The sequence below is a fragment of the Apium graveolens genome, chromosome 4 (assembly GCF_009905375.1).
Source record: "Apium graveolens cultivar Ventura chromosome 4, ASM990537v1, whole genome shotgun sequence".
Lineage (NCBI taxonomy): Eukaryota > Viridiplantae > Streptophyta > Magnoliopsida > Apiales > Apiaceae > Apium > Apium graveolens.
The window spans coordinates 46,396,746-46,417,146 of record NC_133650.1 but is presented as its reverse complement, the minus strand read 5'-3'; the positions used below and the strand labels follow the sequence as shown (position 1 = coordinate 46,417,146).

Here is a 20,401-nt window from a genome sequence, read left to right as displayed (position 1 = left end):
GGGACTGCCTTGAAGGTGTGTATCCCTGTTCTTCCCATGATAGCGTTGTAGGTCGAACTAGCCTTCACCACCACAAAGTCCATCATCTGAGTTGCTTGCCTTGGTTCCTGTCCTATGGTTGTTGGTAACTTGATTATTCCTTCTACGGGGCATTCCACTCCCGCGAATCCATATATCGGCATGTCGGTTGTGGTCAATTGGGAGTCATTATATCCCATCCTTAAAAAGGTGTCATGGAGAAAAATATCCACTAAAGCACCATTATCCACAAGGACCCTTCTTACCGGGTTGTTCCCTATTATCGGGGTTATGACCAACGGGTCGTCATGGGGAAATTTCACACCCTCCAGATCAGAATCATCAAAAGACATTGTTACTCCCGTCCTGGCCCTCTTCGGGGCTTTCCCAACAATATGCATAACTTCTCGAGCATATGCTTTCCTGGAGTTCTTGGATAACCCAGCAGCAGTTGGTCCTCCAAAAATTGTGTTGATCACAGGCCCTCGGGGGCGCTGTCCTCTGAAGATTGTATTTATCATCGGTCCCCTAGGTTGGGGATTTCACCCCCGATCTTCTTGATCTCTCCTTCGGTCATCAAAGTTCCTTCTCACGTTGTTGTTTCTATCCCCTCCTTCTCCAGTGTATTTGTTCAATCTTCCTTTTCGAATGAGGAACTCAATTTCATCTTTTAGTTGTCTACACTCATAGGTGTCATGACCAACATCTTTGTGAAATCTGTAATACTTGCTTTTATCTAGCTTGGCAGGATCAGCCTTCAAAGGCTTAGGCCAACGAATATCTCGATCTCCATCAAGATCTGGCTTCTAGGAGCATTCATCTTAGCGTATTCAGTGAACTTTTTCCCATGTCCTCCCTTCTTGGGGGTTGAATCAGAGCTTTGCTCGGTTCTAGGATACTTGTCCTTAGCAATATATTCCAGGTCAGTTTTCCGCTTCTTGCCTCCGCTGGGCTCATTACTCAATACGGTCTTCCTCATGCTCTCTTCCACCTTGATGTACTTCCCGACTTTATCTTGGAGATGCAACATGCTTTCAGGGGGGGCGTTTGGCCAAGGACATCTTGAAGAATTCATCTCTAGTTCTCTGTAGTAGTGCTATCATGGCTACCTTGTCGTCAAGGTCCGGGACTTTTAAAGCCTCCTTTGTGAAACGATTCAGGTATTCTCTCAGGGATTCCTTTGCTCCCTGTACAATGCTCATGAGGGATACTGAACTTTTCTCATGCACTCTACCACTGATAAACTGCTTAATAAAAGCCTGACTCAACTCTCTGAAGGACCCGATAGAGTTCGGGGGTAAACGACTATACCATCTTTAAGCCATACCCGACAGGGTTTGGGGAAAAGCCCGACACTTAATAGCGTCATTCACGGGTTGCAATAACAGTGCATTAGAGAATGTCCTGACATGATTAGCGGGATCTCCCGTGCCATCATAAGTTTTGATAGTGGGCATCTTAAACTTCCTCGAGATATGGGCATTCATTATTTCTTCAGTGAATGGCGGGGTAGGATCATCCGGATCTCGAAGGGGGAAAAAGATTGTTTGGGTCAGCCCTTGGGACAATGACCCTTCTCTGTATCAGACCTTCCAGGTCTATAATAGGGGGAGGATTCTTCCCCTTTGGGGGAAATGGGGGTCTGGTGGTCTGGTGCGCCTCCAAGTCGCGCCTCAGCAGTTAGGTTGACGAAATCACTTAGGTTGTCCCTGTTGGTGTTCCTCCTTCAAGGGCTCTAACTGTTCTCCGTGTTTTCGCCATGGTTGTTGTTGTGCATTTCCCACAGACGGCGCCAAATGTTATGGATAAAAAACTAAGGTTATTATTTGCTGTATTTATTACTAAGGTTCGGGAGCTCAAGGCCTTTAATGGCTGCTCTCGTGTTTCGTATCTTAACTCTGCCTTTATGAGATGCCTACGTATCTCTGTGAATTAGAGAATCAAGCCAAAAAATGTAGTTCTGATTTGTGGGGTGAGGCCCCTTATATAGATGTTGGGAGTACTTGAATTGGACTTGGTATAAGAGACTTGTTGATCAAGTTCTCATACTTTAGATAGACTTAGAAGTCCTAAAATAAAGGAATCAGATTCGTAGTGGGTGTACGTGCCCTTGGGGCTATCTTCTATAGATTTATATCACTGATTGGACTTTTTTAATGAGTTGTTAATCTCCCTTATTTATTAATTATGAAATTAATAAATAATCAAAGTTTCGGGCCTCGTTAATTGGGCTTCGTTACTGGACCATACCAGGTCTAATTAATTCAACAATAATTATATTTCTAGGCTAATTTTAGGCCCATATCATTTAGTTATTATTGTATTCTTATATTTGACATTGATAACCTAAATATAACATAAATGTTAGAATTTATTTTATTTCATTCATTTTTTGATTTTTTTTCACATTATAAATTTGTAAATAGAATATTTTAATCATATCATATAATATGTTTACGTAATTATTTTTTTAATTTATATATATATATATATTTTTAATCTTGTGGAATTTGATCAAAAATTAGAAAGTTGTTTGGATTTGCATCTTACGGCGTTTGTAATAATATTTTATAATTTGTTGGTTCCAGTAATGATTTTGAAAAGAATACTTTACACTTAATTGTCATAGTACTTTTAAATATATTTTATTAGATTGCTATTTCAATTTTGAATTGTAATAATTATTTTATAGTTATTATATTTTTTCCTAATATTTATGTTTTATAGGATTCATGTGCTATAAATTTTTTAAAAGACAAACTGTATTTTTTTCTTGAATTTTATAAGATTAATGTGCTCTTAATTTTTAAAAAGACAAACTTATACATTCCATTTTTTTTAAAAATGATCTAATTTAAACCGATTAATAAATACCTTGTTAATTCTTACTTTGATTTATATTTTTATTAAGATAGTTGTTGCTAGTATTATATGTAAAATATTTTTAATAAAATTTTATATCATTTAAGAATATGTAATTATAGTTAAATTTTTTAATTAATTACATATTGTGTTTGTTATACATATTATTAAGTATTATAATCAAATATTAGAATAGATGAAATACATATAATATATAATATATTTTATTAGATTTGTATTTTAACTTTAATTGTAATAATATTATTATCATTATTATCATTATTATTATTATTATTATTATTATTATTATTATTATTATATTTCTTCCTCGTTTTTATGTTGTATTGGATTGATGTACTCTAAATAATCGGTCAGTATCTTGCCCTGTTTGTAACAATATTTCATAATTTTTTCGGTTCTAGTAATGACTTTGTAAAAAAATAATTTACATTTTTTTGTCACAATACTTTTATATTTATGTAAATAGTTTATTTTTCAATTTTGAATTATAATATTTTTTTATGAGTATGATTATATTTCTTACTATTTTTTATTTTTTATAAAATTATGTACTCTAAATTTTTTAAAAGACAATATGTAATTTTTCCCTTTTACAAAATGAAACAAAACGCCTATAATATTTATATCTAAATATAATCTAAATGTGTTTCTTATTTTATATGATAAAAATTGAAATTATCTTTTTACAATTTTTTTATTCAAACTTATCCATTCCAATTATTTTTAAAAAAATGATCGACTTTAACCTGTTAAACAAATAATTTGTTAATTCTTACTTAGATTTATTTTTATTAAAATAATTGTTACTTTTATTATATATAATATTTTTAATATTATTTGATATCATTTAAGAATGTGTAATTATAGTTTAATTTTCTTAATTAATTACTTATTGTTTGTTATACATATTATTAAGTATAATAATGAAATATTATAATAAATTAAATAAATATAGTATATAATGTATTCAATTGAATTTGCATTCAATTTGAAATTACAACAGTTTTATTATTATTATTATTATTATTATTATTATTATTATTATTATTATTATTATTATATTTTTTCCTTATTTTTCTGTTTTATTGGATTGATGTACTATAACTTTTTTAAAACAAATAAAACACATGTAATATTTATACTTAAATATAATCTAAATGTATTTCTTATTTTTATAAGATAAAAATAAAATTATCTATTCGAAAATATTTTAAATCAAACTAAAATATTTCAATTTTTTATAAAAAAATGAGTATACTTTAACTTGATTAACAGATGATTTGTTAATTTTTACTTATATTTATTTTTATTAAGATAATTGTAACTTGTATTAGATATTTATATATAATATAATAATTTTATTATTATTTTATATCATTTAAGAATATATATTTATAGTTCAATTTGTTAATTAGTTATCTATTTTGTTTGTTAGACAAATTATTAGCTATTATAATGGTATATTAGAATAAATGAAAACCCCACTCTTATTGTACTTATACCTACACTTTAGCAACACTTTAGCACGTGCAACCCAACTGATGATGACCAAACCGTAACACCAAAACTCCCTTACTCCAGTTATATATAGGATATAATTGACACACAAGTTTTATTCCATATCATAAATTAATTTTACTCCCCATCATATATTATATGTCCTATTTTGACTTTTATGTAGTTAAATTGACTAGTTTTTGATTGATAATTAAGAAAATATTATGTATCATTTTAAAAAATTGAAAATTAAATTTTAAAGAGAATTAGATATATTTTCTAATGATCTAAGTTTTTAAATTTATTTAATAATAAATTAAGTATAATTTATGGTCAAAATATGATAAAATTGACTATAAATAAGTCAAAACAGGACATATAATATGAGATGGGGCGAGTATTTGATTACATTTTTCATTTTACCTACTACTTAATTTTGACATCCTGTATTTATTATTACTTATAATATAATTTGTATTTTAAAGTTGTATGGGTTAATATTGGGCCCAGTACAAACGAACCATTCCAAGTCATATTGAAGATCTGGATATCCGTGAGAATGATGAGAAAAGAGGGAAGCCAGCAGAAGACTTGATTTCGATTTCTTTGGCTCCCGAGGATCCTGAAAAAGTGACTTTTATTGGAGCAACACTAGAGGAACCCCTTAGAGGGAAGTTGGTAAAATTTTTGCATGAAAACAGTGATGCGTTTGCATGGTCGGCAGCTGGTATGCCAGGCATAGACCCGGAACTGATCACTCACAAGCTGAATGTGGATCCAAATCGGAAGACAGTGAAGCAAAAGAAAAGAAGTTTTGCTCCAGAGAGGCAAGAAGCTATTAAACAAGAAGTAGAGAAGCTCTTGGAGGCTGATTTTATTGAGGAGATACAATTTCCGGAATGATTAGCAAACTCTGTGATGGTAAATAAGGCTAATGGAAAATGGAGGATGTGTGTGGATTTCATCGATTTGAATGACGCATGCCCCAATGATTGTTTCACATTGCCAAGGATAGATACATTAATAGATGCTACTGCTAGACATGAGATGCTGAGCTTCATGGATGGATTCAGTGGATACAATCAGATCAAGATGCACAAGGACGACATCCCGAAGGTATCATTCATCACTGACTTTGGTGTTATTATTATCTTGTTATGGCGTTTGGTCTCAAGAAATGCAGGAGCCACCTATCAAAGGTTGGTAAATAAAATTTTCAAGGATCTTATTGGCAAGACCATGGAAGTTTATGTCAATGACATGTTAGTCAAGAGTTTAGTAAGACTGACCATATAACCCATTTGAGGGAAGCTTTTGAGGTCCTGAGATACCACAAGATGATGTTAAATCCTGCAAAGTGTGCTTTCGGAGTGGGGTCTGGAAAATTTTTGGGACTGATGGTATCCAAAAGAAAAATCGAGGCCAATCCTGATAAAATAAAGGCAATTTTGGAAATGGAGCCCTCTAAGACTATCAAAGATGTTCAAAAACCCACTGGAAGGGTTGTTGTATTTGGGAGATTCATCTCCAAATCTGGAGATAAGTGCTTGTCATTCTTTAAATCCTTGAAGAGGGTTATGGATTTTTTATGGCCTAAGGAAAGCCAGAAGGCATTCGAAAAATTAAAGAAATATATGGCTTAGGCCCCGTTGTTGGCCAAGCCAGCTCTGAATGAAACTTTATACTTGTACCTGGCCATTTCAGAAAATGCCTTGAGCGTTGTATTGGTTAAGGAGGAACTTAAATCCAGAATCATGTATACTATGTTAGCAAAATATGATTATGATAAATTACATACTTACATACCAAGTGTTTAGCTGGATTCATCCGTCAAAAAACCAAATTACATAAGCAAATATTTTAATTACACATAGTAATATTATTGTGGTGCTTGACACACGAGTTTTATTCCATATCATAAATTAATTTTACTCCCCATCATATATTATATGTCCTATTTTGATTTTTATGTAGTTAAATTAACTAGTTTTTGATTGATAATTAAGAAAAAACTATGTATCATTTTAAAAATTGAAAAATACATTTTAAAGAGAATTAGATAAATTAAGTGTAATTTACGGTCTAAATATGATAAAATTGACTATAAACAAGTCAAAACATGATATATAATATGAGATGGGGGAATATTTGATTACTTTTTTCATTTTACCTACTACTTTATTTTGACATCCTGTATTTATTATTACATATAATATAATTTGTATTTTAAAGTTGTATGGGTTAATATTGGGCCCAGTACAAACGAACCATTCAAAGTCATATTTATGTATCAGTACATTTTCACATATTTTATTAATTGTCAATAAACAAACTATATACAAAAGGATTTCTTTTTTTATAGCGGTATATATTCATCAAATCATTTAAAGTTCCTATTTGAGATAGATATTCGCATTTATATTTATTAAAGATATTAGGAAAAATTGTAATAACGATGATTATATAGAATAAATTTGTATATTTGATAATTAATATAGCTATAAAATATAAAATTAGTTCATAAATAATCAAAATGTATTTTAAATGTTAAAATTTAAAAAACCAAAAATAGTTCTCCTTACAACCATCATGTTATGCCCTAACAATCTAACATAATTACAGAATGGGGGTTAACTGTAATTCTGGTTCCTTTTTGAAATAATAATATCTCTTTGTAAAATATATATCTGTGTTTGAATAAGAAAATGTGCAAAATAAAATATTTAAGTATTCAAGACACAAAGTAAGTAAACATAATGATTTAAAAACTTTCTGGTGGATTGATCTTTCCATCAGATATATATATATATATATATATATATATATATATATATATATATGAATGCTTTATTCCCAAACAATCTATCAAAGAATTACAGAAGGGGGTTGAATGTAATTCTGGCACCTTTTTAAATTTTAAGAATTGTTCTACTTTGAATATATAACTGTGTTTGATTTTGTTTGAGCAACTCAAAGTACTTTTTTTTGTAATCTATACGATCAAACTTCTTCCTATCAGAATCAGGCTTTCTGCATTCATTTGCAAAATGACCACTCAAGCCACACTTGAAACATTTAAATTTGACTTATCAACCATGTTTCTGTTTGGCTTGGATGCTCCAAAATTCTTCTTGAATTTGAGCTTGGCTAATCTTTTGGATAAAAAAGCTAGATGCTCATCTATGTCATCCATATCATCTTGACTAATATGGTCTGCATGTTCAGCTACTAGCCCTTTTCCTTTGCCTTCACAAACTCTAGGGTTTGGTCCAGATTCCACAGCTCCAACCTTTATCTCCTTCTCTTTCTCTTGCTCAGCAACCAATGTAATGGACCCTCCCTTCTTTCTTCCTTTCTCCAGCTTCTCATCTTGCTCTATTTCAAGCTCATAGGTCTTTAGAATCCCATACAGTCTGTCCAAGGTAAATTCCTTGTAGTCTTGAGAATTTCTTAGTGAGACTGTCATAGACTTCCATTCGTTTGGCAGAGATCTGATGAATTTGAGTTTTGAGTCTTTTGTCTGATAGACTCTTCCATGTAACTTTAGAGAATTTAGTAGTTTTTGAAACCTACTAAATATGTGAGTAAGTGACTCACTTTCTTCACTATGAAAATGCTCATATTGCTGAATCAAGAGTTGCATCTTGTTTTCCCTTACCTGCTCAGTTCCATCACATATAACTTGAATTGTATCTCATACATCTTTAGCAGTTTTACAGTTTATGATGTTGTCAAACATGTCACCATCAACAACATTAAACAAAATATTCATGGCCTTTTTATCCTTATGAACTTGCTCAATATCTGGATCAGACCATTACGCTCTAGGCATTGGGATAGATGGCTCATTTCCTGTAGCAGCTTTCATAGGGACATGAGGACCCTTCTCAATGCAATCCACATATTCTTCATCTTGAGAGGGGAGTGCATGTGCATTTTCACCTTCCAATGGTGATAATTGTCTTTGTCCAAAAATGGAATCTTTACTCCAACATCTTTTATGCTCGTCTTGTTAGTTATTGTGATCTTTAAACTCTTTGTTCTTCAAGAGCTTGCTCTAATATCAATTGTTATTCCCAAACAATCTAACAAAGAATTACATAAGGGGGGTTAAATGTAATTCTGACTACTTTTTAAATTTTAAGAAATGTTCTACTTTGAATATATAATTGTGTTTAATTTTGTTAAAGTGCGGAATGAAAGTATTGAAGAAATCAAACACAAAGTAATACAAGTTTTTAAAAACTTTTGGTGGATTGAACTTTTCCACCAGAGATAAATATTAATATGAGAACTCTATGATGTAATATTTTTGCACACAGCTGCTTACAAGTTGAACTTACAAAGAACAGAGAAATTCTTATCAGATATAGCTTTATATATTTCTCTGGTAATTGTTTTCTTACTTGGATAATGTTCTACTTGCTACACTTAGTTTATATATCACCAAGTTACATGATAAAAAGAAAAAAAATAGAGAAAATATTTCTAATCTAATTTCATGCTCCTTCATTTCTCTATCCAGCATCTTTGAATATCTTCAGTTTAGCATGAAAATGAAAATGATTCTTTGTTCTCTAAAACCTGTAAAATAGGCTGTCACATTCCATTTGCATACAATCAACGCATGTGACTGTCAAGTCACTATCAACTACTTTTGAATTTGATCATCGATTGAAACTCTGTTGGATCATCCGTTGAAACTTTGTTGGATCATCCATTAAGAGTCTTTTTGAACATTCGTTGAAGCTATAATTGATCATCCGTTGAAACCTTGAGGAACATCCGTTGAGAGTCTTTTTTATAGCAGTTAACTCTCTTTCACTTAAACAAGATTACAAGGCATCTAATATTGGCAATTGGCCAACCTATCTTGTATATAAATCTAGAAGTCAACATGACTTAAAACATTCTACAACATCTAGTTCTTTAAGGCATTACAATATGTAGAAATGTGCTACTAAACTTATTAATACATAAGCTACCCTTTCAACGGATGTTATAGTGATCATCCCTTGAAAGCTACAAAATCACTAAATTAAATCTACTAAGGTGTTTTGTTTAACTTATCATCAAGTACACAACATATTCCTAACAATCCCTAATTTATGTCTACAGGAATTGGCATAAATTAAGAGAAACTTGATGATAACAAAACACCCTATGAATAGAGACTGAATACTAGTAGATAAAATCGACAAGTGCTGCAATTTATTGAAAATTATGTAGAGGAAGGTTTACAGAGAATCTCACAAGCCATTTTCAAGGTTCTCCTCTAGACTGAGCAAATTTAGCTTATTTCCTTAACTTCCGAACTTCTTTCCCAATTTCACTTTATTTTCTTCAATTTGGTGTTAGAGTTGCCTGTAGAATTCAGATTCATCTTCATTTGTCTGATCCAGTATTTCTTCCATCTCCATGAGAGTTCATTGCTTGAAATTTTTACCTGATCTTCTAGTCTGAAGAATCTTCTGGTGTATTTTTCATCCTTGAACTCCATCAACCAGTTAGGCCTCAAATGCACTCTACTTCTGGTGTATGGAATTGTAAGGACTCTTGGGAGTGCATTTGGTCCTCTCCATCTATTCCTTATCTCCTCAATTTTATTCAGTACCATTTTCTTGGCAACAATGTTGAGCCCAAAGTTCTTCTTTATTAAGGAGAAAATCTTCACCAAAACAGAATAGCCTTCATTGAGAATTCTTTGAAGGGGCCAAGTTAGCTCTCTTCCAACCTTGTACCTGAAGACTAATCTTTCTAGAAGATGTTTGTAAGCATCAATGGCTCTAACTTCTTCTAGCTCATCCAGATAGAGATTTATGTCTGAGAATTCCTTGATGTGATAGATGAAGAGTTGATCTTCCTTGTTGACAGTTGGTTTGGGCTTGACTAATGCTTTGGATTTAAGTCTGATAGGCTTGACCGTCTTGATTGCTCTTTTCTTTATTTTCCTTGGTTTGGTTTGAATGGGAATGTTCAGATCTGGAAGTGTTAGGCTTTCCCTATCTATAGGTTCATCCTTGGGAGTTATGATTTCATCATGGAAATTCATGTCTGGAGCCTGCTCCATTATGGGTATGGATGTTTGACTTGAGGTGGTAGATTGAGTTGGCATATTCTTCCTTATCTTCATTGAAATTCAGCTTCCTTTTTGGTTTAATCTTGTATCTTTGTTTCTTAACTTGCTTTGGTTCTTCTTGCTTTTCTTCAATCAGAGTCTCAGCAGTCATAGAAGGCATTACAGATTATGTGGTTGCAGGCTTCTTAGCTTGGTTCTTGGCATCTAAAGCAGCTTCCTTTGGTTGTTGTTTGAGCCTCACCTTTTCTTCTTTCTTAGCTTCTGCAAACTGTGGATGTCCTGCCACCACACAGATTAGTTTGCCATTCCTGTAGATTTTAGCTATTCTCTTCTTTAAGACTGAATATCTGGGATCTTTGAAGAAAGCAATAGACCTACGAAGCAGTTTCTTCTCATCAGGCTTGGGGTTTCATAAACTAGGTCCAATGAATTTTTGTCTGAGTTCTTTGGATAGTTTCTTTTTGGCTGAAAAATCACATTGGTCTTTGGAGATTTAATTGCTGAGGATTGACCTCTTTCCATGTTTCCTAAAGCTCATGTCATTGGATGCAATTGGTCTTAATTGAGATAAATGAGATAAGGCTTTGTCTTGCTTCTCAATTGGACCAAACTTCTTTTCAATCTTGTCATCAATCTTCTTCCATTTTTCACTCAACTTCAATTCAGCTGCTGCTATCTTGATTAAATCAATGTTGTCTAGCATTGGTGGCTTTGTGAAGGTTATTGCTGGAACTATTACCTTGTTGACATTGATGTTGAGCACTTTCTCCCCCTCCCTAACTGGAATGATAGATTCTTTCTCCCGCTTTTTGTTAGTATCAAGTTGAGCAGAGGTTGAGGTTTGTGCAGCCACCAATTTCTCAAGAAGCAGTGTCTGTTGAGCTTGATGAAGTTGGATTTGAGTAAAAGAGGTTTCTAGAGTCTTTAACCTGGTGTCCAAAGAATCCACCTTGCTACTAAGATCAGAGTTTTTCCTAAGTTGTCTGTTGATATCTAACAATGTAGTGGCAGAAAGCATAGACTCCAGTCTTTCAGTGATGTCCTTTTTGTCTTGTCCAATCTCTGTCTTGATCTCAGACACATCTTGATTTTTCTTGAGAGATTGGATTTTGTGCAATTGAAGAGACTCAAGGTGTGCTTGAAGAAGACTCTTGGTGTTGGCATTTGTAGTGGCTTGAAGAGCTGTCTGAGTCTGATGAATTAATTTGAAGAGAGTTGATTTGAAGTGGTGCTCACTGCATTCTTTGCTAAACATCCATGATGGAGTGTTTGTGCTTGAGCTAGGACCTGTTTCTCCCTTATATCCATGAAATCTCCTTCATCAGCCTCACCATCTGTTAAGTGGCATTATGTCCACTTAGAATGCTCTATAAAGGCTTGAATTGGTGTTTTGTACTCGAGTTATTTGTGTATTTGATGTGTTTTTGTAGTGTTTTTGTATTTCAGGTATAGTTAAAAGAATCAGGAGATTTAGCATTGTTTTGGTGCTAAATTGGTGTTAGGATGGTGCTCAGGAAGATTGCTCGTGAATTACTTGCTCAAACCATGCAAGAAATCAAGAAAATAAAGTTTTTCCAGAGAGTCAGCGCGCCCGCGCTGGTGAAGCGCGCAGCCGTGCCAGGTCGGGATGGCAGAATTATGTTTCTACTTGGATTATGAGAGTTTGAAGCCCTGGTTGATTCTACAACATATATATTAATAACTTATGATCGTTTTTAATAACAAGACGTACTAGAGCTAAGGAGAAGGTGTAAGAAGACCGTATAGCAAAATTCAACCAAGGCGAAGAGGATCTAGTTTATTCTGGTGATTTTATATTTTAAGTTGTAATCTTGGATGCTAGTTTTCTTATTTGTGAACCTATACTCTTGTGTAATGTACTTGGTTTTATTATTTATTCAGTATAAAGACTACGTTTATTATACCATGCTTTTATTGGAACCCACGTTGATGATGAGGCTAATTATGGGTTAATCATTATCGTGGGGTTCCAACAGATTTACTTATGGATTTCTTTAGTTAAATTGTTCCGATGCCTTAGTGTGTGGTGATTGTATGATAACCTTGTATTGGTTGTGCTTATTCGTCTTAGGAGCGTCGCGAACTTATAAGAAAGCGTGTTAATCTCTATTGAAGTGAAAGTGAATATAGAGATTTAGAACTTGTCATGCTAGCATAGGTTTATGTATTTATTATGCATGATTCGTAGGTAACTTTAACCATCTTGCCCTATGTAATCATGATAGATAAATTGTGCATTAAACCGTTATGTTGTCAAATTCTATAGACATATAGGGTCTCAATATAATTGGTGTCTATTCAGTTTCTATCTATTTTGTGGATTACTGGTAGTAGGGTATTCGTACAACCAAAAGTTGGCGTTTACTAGTTTTGTGTTATCTGATTAATGTCATCACCATTGCATGCTAAGGTTAAGAACAAAGAGGCTATTGAATGAAGTAGTAATGAAGTTAGAATCCCATGTTTTTGTCATATAGTAATCAATCCTTTTTAATCTCTTAGTTAATATTCTTTAGTATAATCTCTTAGTTAATCGTAGTTATAAACAATCTCAATTTGTTAATCGTCTTAGTATTGAATATTAACCATATCATTGTTGCATAAGTGCATTGATTGAAATTAACCTAAACCAGTCTCTATAGGAATGAACTAGAAATAATTCTATATTACTTGAGTGAATATTAGCGCATGTTTTGTGTTAACAAGTTTTTGGCGCCACTTCCGGGGACTCGGTGTTAATTTTTAGTTTATGTGTTTGTCATCAGTGGTCGTTAAAGTTCATTGACTTGGTCATTGTTACTTACTTGTTTCCTTGACGTGTTTCAGGTACTCTAGCGAGCGTGTATGCATACACGTTCGTGGTTTTATAAGGGAACATTGGATCAAGTTGAGGAAGAAGTTGTAGTAGCTAAGGAAGTTTTTGAGGAAGTTCTTATCGAGGAGAAAGTTGAAGAAGAAGAACCAATTGTAATGGGAGAACCAGAAGTGAATACGAAGGCTTTGATGGATTACTACCAACCAAAGATTAATGATATTCAGTCTAGCATTGTCCGACCAGCCATCTCGGCTAACACCTTTGAGATCAAGTCGAGCACGATTCAGATGATACAGGACTCAGTTCAGTTTTGGGGTTCTCCGACAGAATACCCCAACATGCACATCAGAGATTTCATCGAGATCTGCGACACTTTCAAGTTCAATAAAGTTTCTGAAGATGTTATTAAGTTGAGGCTTTTCCCATTCTCTCTACGGGATAAAGCTAAGTGCTGGTTACATTCTCTACCACCAGGGTCTATCACCAAATGGGAGGATCTTGCTCAAAAGTTCCTAACTAAATTCTTTCTTATGGTAAAGACTGCTGCAATCAGAAACACACTTACTCAATATGCTCAGCAATCTGGAGAATCTTTATGTGAGGCTTGGGATCTCTACAAAGAGATGCTTAGAAAGTGTCCTCACCATGGGATGCCTGACTGGATGATCATTAACTGCTTTTATAATGGATTGGGTGCTACTTCTAGACCCATACTTGATGCAGCATCATGAGGAGCCTAATGGGCTAAAAGCTATGATGAAGCTTATGAATTGATTGAGCTGATGGCTGCCAGTGAATACCAGAACCCAACTCAGAGACTACCTCAGGGCAAGGTAGCAGGAATTCTGGAGTTAGATACAACTACTGCTATTGCTGCTCAGCTTAAGGCTTTGATGATGAAGGTGGATTCTTTGGCTAATTATGGAGTTAATCAGATCAATAGTGTCTGTGAGATTTGTGCTGGTGCCCATAGACGGAGCAGTGTGCTATTTCTAGTGAATCAGCTCAGTTCGTGAGCAACTTTCAGAGGTCGCAGCATCTAGTTCCAGCCACTTATCATCCCAACAACTGCAATCATCCTAACTTCAGCCGGAGTAATACTCAGAATGCGGTTCAACGGCCTTATCAACAGTATGGGGCAAAGCAATACAACCCTCCTGGTTTTCAACAACCGCAATATGCACCAAGACAACAACTCCAGCTGTAACATTCTAATGAAAAATCTGAATTGGAGGAGTTGAGGCTCATATGCAAGAGCCAAACGGTTTCTATCAAGACCTTGGAGAATCAAATTGGGAAAATTGCCAATGCCTTGCTAAATCGTCAACCTGGTACACTCCCTAGTGACACTGAAGTGTCAGGAAAGAGGGAAGCTAAGGCGCAGGTAAAGGCAATTATATTGAGGTCTGGGAAGGTTGCAAATCCCGAACACTCTCAAGTTTTGGAAGAAGAAGTTGTGGCTGAAGAAGAAGTGCAGAAGGAAGCAGAAGTGGAAGCAAGGAAGACTACTATTGAACATACTCCTCCTGAAGGTAATACAGGGGAGAAACAGATCTATCCTCCACCTCCTTTTCCTAAGAGGATGCAGAAGAAAAAGCTGGATAAGTAGTTTGAGAAGTTTCTGGAGGTGTTCAAGAAACTTCATATCAACATACCTTTCGTTGAATCTCTTGAACAGATGCCTAGTTATGCGAAGTTTATGAAAGGTATTCTCTCTCGAAAAGTGAATCTTGATGACTTCGAGATAGTTGCTCTTACGGAGGAATGCAGCGCTGTGCTGCAACAGAAGTTGCCTCCTGATAGGGAATAATATAAGGCCTGAGTATGTAATTAATGTTGCATTAGATATATCAGAATTAGGGTCAGGCCCATTTGAGAGAACTCAAAACCCTGAATATTAATTAATTTCGTAATTAATTAATAAGGGATAAGTCAGCTGACAAGATGAGTCCTGGTGGGGAAATAAATCATTGTAGACCTCGAAGGAACCTCGTGGGATAAGGAATCGGCTTCCTAATTCCTAGGACTCCAAAGTCTATTCTAATTCTGAGACTTGCCCACCAAGTCTCCTAACCCAAGTCCAATTCAAGGACTCCCAATATCTATATAAGGGGCCTTACCCCACAGATCAGAACTACATTTTTTGACTTGATCCTCGGCATACAACAAGGTACATAGTCATCATGTTAAGGTAGATTGAGCCATGAAACACAAAAGTAGTCAAATCGAGCCTCGAAGCTCACGTTCCCTAGTAATAAATACAATAATTATTATACCTTAGTTTTTGATCTATAACATTTGGCGTCGTCTGTGGGAAAGCTAAACAACAACCATGGCGAGAACATAGAGAGGAAGCAGCGCCCTAGAAGGAGGAACACCAGTAAGAACGACCCAAATAATTTCGTCAACCGTGGAGGTACCTCCGCATTCAACCTATGCCACCACCTAAGGAGGAGCCCAGGTAGGGGCAACTGAACCTCAACCGCAATGAACGATTCCCCCGGCTCCTCAAGGGACGAATCTCCACTTCAACAGCTACATACACCTGTGAATTCTCGACCCGTTATGTATGAGTATTCAACTATTGTGACCACTAACCCCCTTATGGGATGCCCCTTTACCCTGAGGTTGGAGGTAGTGGACATGTTGGACAGAGTGAAGCATGGGGGCAAACACCCCTATATACAAGGTTTGGCTCCTATCCCGAAGGATCAGGAATTTTCTGGTCCTTATACTGAGAGAGACTCCGAATCTTCGGATGATGAAGTAGCCCTAAGAAGGAGATGTGCTAGCAAAGAGCCGATGCCTGATAGTAACCAACGTCCTAGGAGCACCCAAGGGACGAATCCCCAAGAAGTGCAGGAGAGAATCAGGGCTCATGAGGCTGAGATTCAAAGGCTGAAGCTCGACTTGGAGGTGCACCAGGATCCCAGACCCCCACTACCACCTAGAGGGAGAAATCATTCTCCAATAATAGACCTGGATGGTCCATCACAAAGAAGGACTGTAGTCCCAAGAGCTGATCCAAGAAATCTTTTACCCCTTTGAGATCCTGATGATCCAACTCCACCATTCACTGAAGAGATAATGAGTGCCCATATCTCAAGGAAGTTCAAGATGCCCACTATAAAAGCCTATGATGGCACTAGAGATCCCGCTAATCATGTCAGAACATTCTCTAATGCACTTTTGTTGCAGCCCGTGAATGACGCTATTAAGTGTCGGGCCTTTCCTCAAACCCTGTCGGGATTAGCTCAAAGATTGTATAGTCGTTTGCCCCCGAACTCTATTGGGTCCTTCAGAGAATTAAGTCAGGCTTTTATTAAGCAATTCATCAGTGAGAGAGTGCATGAGAAAAGTTCAGCATCCCTCATGAGCATTGTGCAGGGAGCGAAGGAATCCTTGAGAGACTACCTGAATCGTTTCACAAAGGAAGCTTTAAAAGTCCCGAACCTTGATGACAAGGTAGCCATGATAGCACTGCAACAGGGAACTAGGGATGAGTTCTTCAAGATGTCCTTGGCCAAGCCCCTCCCTGAAAGCATGTTGCAGCTCCAAGATAGGGTCGGGAAGTAAATCAAATTGGAGGAGAGCATGAGGAAGACAGTAGTGAGTAACGAGCCCACTTGAGGCAAGAAGCGGAAAACTGATATGGAATATATTGCTAAGGAAAAGTATCCTATAACTGAGCAAAACCCTGATTCAACCCCAAAGAAGGGAGGACCTGGGGAAAAGTTCACTGAATACGCTAAGCTGAATGCTCCTAGAAGCCAAATCGTAATGGAAATCGAGAAAGATCAAGATATTCGTTGGCCTAAACCCTTGAAGGTTGATCCTTCCAAGCAAGATAAGAGCAAATATTATAGATTTCACAAAGATGTTGGTCATGACACCGATGAGTGTAGGCAACTGAAAGATGAAATAGAATTCCTCATTCGAAAAGGAAGATTGAACAAGTACAGAAGGGAAGAAAGAGATATAAATAACAATGGGAAAAAGAACTTTGAAGATCGTAGGAGGGATCAAGACGATCAGGGGCGGAATCCCCAGCCCCGAGGGCCTGTGATAAACACAATTTTTGGAGGACTAACTGCTGCCGGGTTATCCAGGAACTCCAGGAAATCATATACCAGAGAGGTTATGCATATTGTTGGGGAAGCCCCGAAGAGGGCCAGGACAGGAGTAACAATGGCATTTGATGATTCTGACTTAGAGGGTGTGAAATTTCCTCATGAGGACCCGCTGGTCATAACACCAATAATAAGGAACAACCCGGTAAAGAGGGTCCTTGTAGATAATGGTGCTTCAGTGGATATCTTACTCCATAACACCTTTTTAAGAATGGGTTATAATGATTCCCAATTGACCCCAACCGACATGCCAATATATGGATTTGTGGGAGTAGAGTGCCCCGTAGAAGGGAGAATCAAGTTGCCCACAACCATAGGTCAGGAACCAATAAAAGTAACACAGATATTGGACTTTGTGGTGGTGAAGGCTAGTTCAACTTACAATGCTATCATGGGATGAACGGGGATACATGCCTTCAAGGAGGTCCCTTCTTACTACCATTCAGTTATGAAATTTCCCACCCGGAATGGGATTGGAGAAGAAATAGGAGATCAAAAATGGCTAGATTTTGTTATGTGGCCTCATTGACGGCAGATGGGGTTGGGGGGCAGGTTCTGCCTATTGAAGAGCTGGATATCCGAGAGAATGATGAAAAAAGAGGGAAGCCAGCAGAAGACTTGGTTTCGGTTCCTTTAGCTCCCGAGGTTCCTGAAAAAGTGACTTCCGTTGGAGCCACACTAGAGAAGCCCCTTAGAGGGAAGTTGGTGAAATTTCTGCAAGAAAATAGTGATGTGTTTGCATGGTCGACAGCTGATATGCCAGGCATAGACCCGTAACTGATTACTCACAAGCTAAATGTAAATCCGAGTCAAAAGACGGTGAAACAAAAGAAAAGAAGTTTTGCTCCAGAAAGGCAAGAAGCTATGAAACAGGAAGTAGAGAAGCTTTAAGAGGGTGTTTCATTGAGGAGATACAATTTCCAGAATGGTTAGCAAACCATGTGATGGTAAAGAAGGCCAACGGAAAATGGAGAATGTGTATGGACTTCACTGTTCTGAATGACGCATTCCCTAAGGACTGTTTCCCATTGCCAATGATAGATACTTTGATAGATGCTACTGCTGGGCATGAGATGCTGAGCTTCATGGATGGGTTTAGTGGATACAATCTGAAAGAGATATGTCCTAAGTCCAATCATGTATGAGGATTTAGGAATAACTTTTATGTAATCTGTTTTGATTTCATTGATATAAATAAAAGGCTTGTTTTGTTTTTATTGCGGGCTCTATCTATTTAAATGTTTAAATAAGATATACCACAATTTAGAGTAAAGCTTTTTATGGATTGTGATGAGATCATAATAGTGAGACCTAAAAGATGATAATTCTAAACTTAAATAGTTCCTGGTCGTAGGATTACTAACTGGTAATTAATAATCCACAAAGATCGGTACATACTATGCTTGCTTCATTATGAAGGATGTCTGTTCTCATAGATATTTGTGTGGTGACACTATAGCTAGTATGTAGGTGCTTATTATAGAATAAGTTCACTGAACATGACTCACACAGCTGAACAACTGATGGAGTTCACTCACGTGTCAGCAGTTGTTCACATAGTGATAGTTGTACAAGTATCCTTAGACTTGAGGTCATCATAGTCATCTTGTGTACACTGAACTATGCTTTGGTTTAGTTCTTAGTCTTAAGGGACAATTATAAGGGCTCTACTTGGTATAAGAATTTGTACACGAAGATAGTGTATGATCAATAAAGGATCTACCCCTTCCAGTGAAGGAAGAGAATGTTCAATGCTGATCCACTTATGCTAGTTCAGGAATCTCTGGCCAGAGTGAATGAAATTAGAAAGGAGTTTCTAATTTACATTAAATAGAACTAAGCATTGTGAATGGGAAAGCAAGTGATTATATAAGATAGGCTTGACACAAGTTCCATGCCTTGTATTTAATCGTGACATTGTAGGATAGAAGGAATTGATTGTACGGTAACTACTCACTTGATAGGTTCTTGGTATTCTAAGCAGTGAATTCGTATTATCCGGATAGTCGCGATATGCTGAGAAGTATCCCTCACGATGTAGAATAAATATGATTAATTAATTAATCATACTTAATGAATTAGAGAATTTATATAAATAATGATAAAATAGTTTTATTATTATTTATTTCTACTACCGGTTTAATATTGAACCTACAGGGTCACACCATAAAAGAGAATGATTTAATGGTGGAGGAATTAATTAATAATGGCTGATAATTATTTATTTATGAAATAAATAATAAATTGGAAAATTTAATAATTGATTAAATGAAATTTAATTGATTATAAATTAATTAAGAAAAGGTTCTTAATGTTATTAATTAAGAATTTAATTTTTGGAAATTAAATCAAGTGAGGGAATTATTTCTAAAGAGTTTAGAAAAAGGATTAATAAATAAAAGGTGTTTTAATTATTAATGAGAATAATAAAGGGTTAATAATAATAATATTTTATGGGAAAATTTTCAGCTGAAAATTTTGCCTATAAATATACTATTATAAACCTTATTTTTGCCTCAACCAAAAAGATTTACAAAACCTTAATTCTCTCCATCTCCTCCTCCTTCATTACATCGTTTTCTTGGTGGATACCGGTGGAGTGCTTCACACTTGAGGAGCAGCTGCTAAGGATCTCCGTTCATCGTTCTTGGATCGCTATTAAAGACCTCCATCTTTCCATTAACGTAAAGCTTCTTAAGGTAAACATACTGAACTACGAATTAAATATTATTTTTCGCATGGATCCTACGGAGGGTTTCGGTTTTTTTAAGATTAAATTTACATTTTCGCTGCGTTTATGTGCTAAAAACCCTACAATGGCATTAGAGCTACTTGCGAAAAGTTTTTAATTCGTTTATGTGTTTAACTGTTTTCGATATATGAGCATGTACGTGATTCGCCATGATTTGATGTTGATATAATATGCTTATATATGTATTGTTTTGAATATATGATATT

At 35.5% G+C, this 20,401-nt stretch overlaps 1 non-coding gene across 1 annotated transcript; it reads right to left on the bottom strand.

The window, feature by feature from the left end:
* Nucleotides 1-13,858: 13,858 nt before the first annotated feature.
* On the bottom strand, nt 13,859-13,965 carry LOC141722462 (small nucleolar RNA R71). Its single transcript, XR_012575480.1, has one exon. It is a non-coding gene; the product is annotated as a small nucleolar RNA R71 (small nucleolar RNA).
* Nucleotides 13,966-20,401: the final 6,436 nt, after the last annotated feature.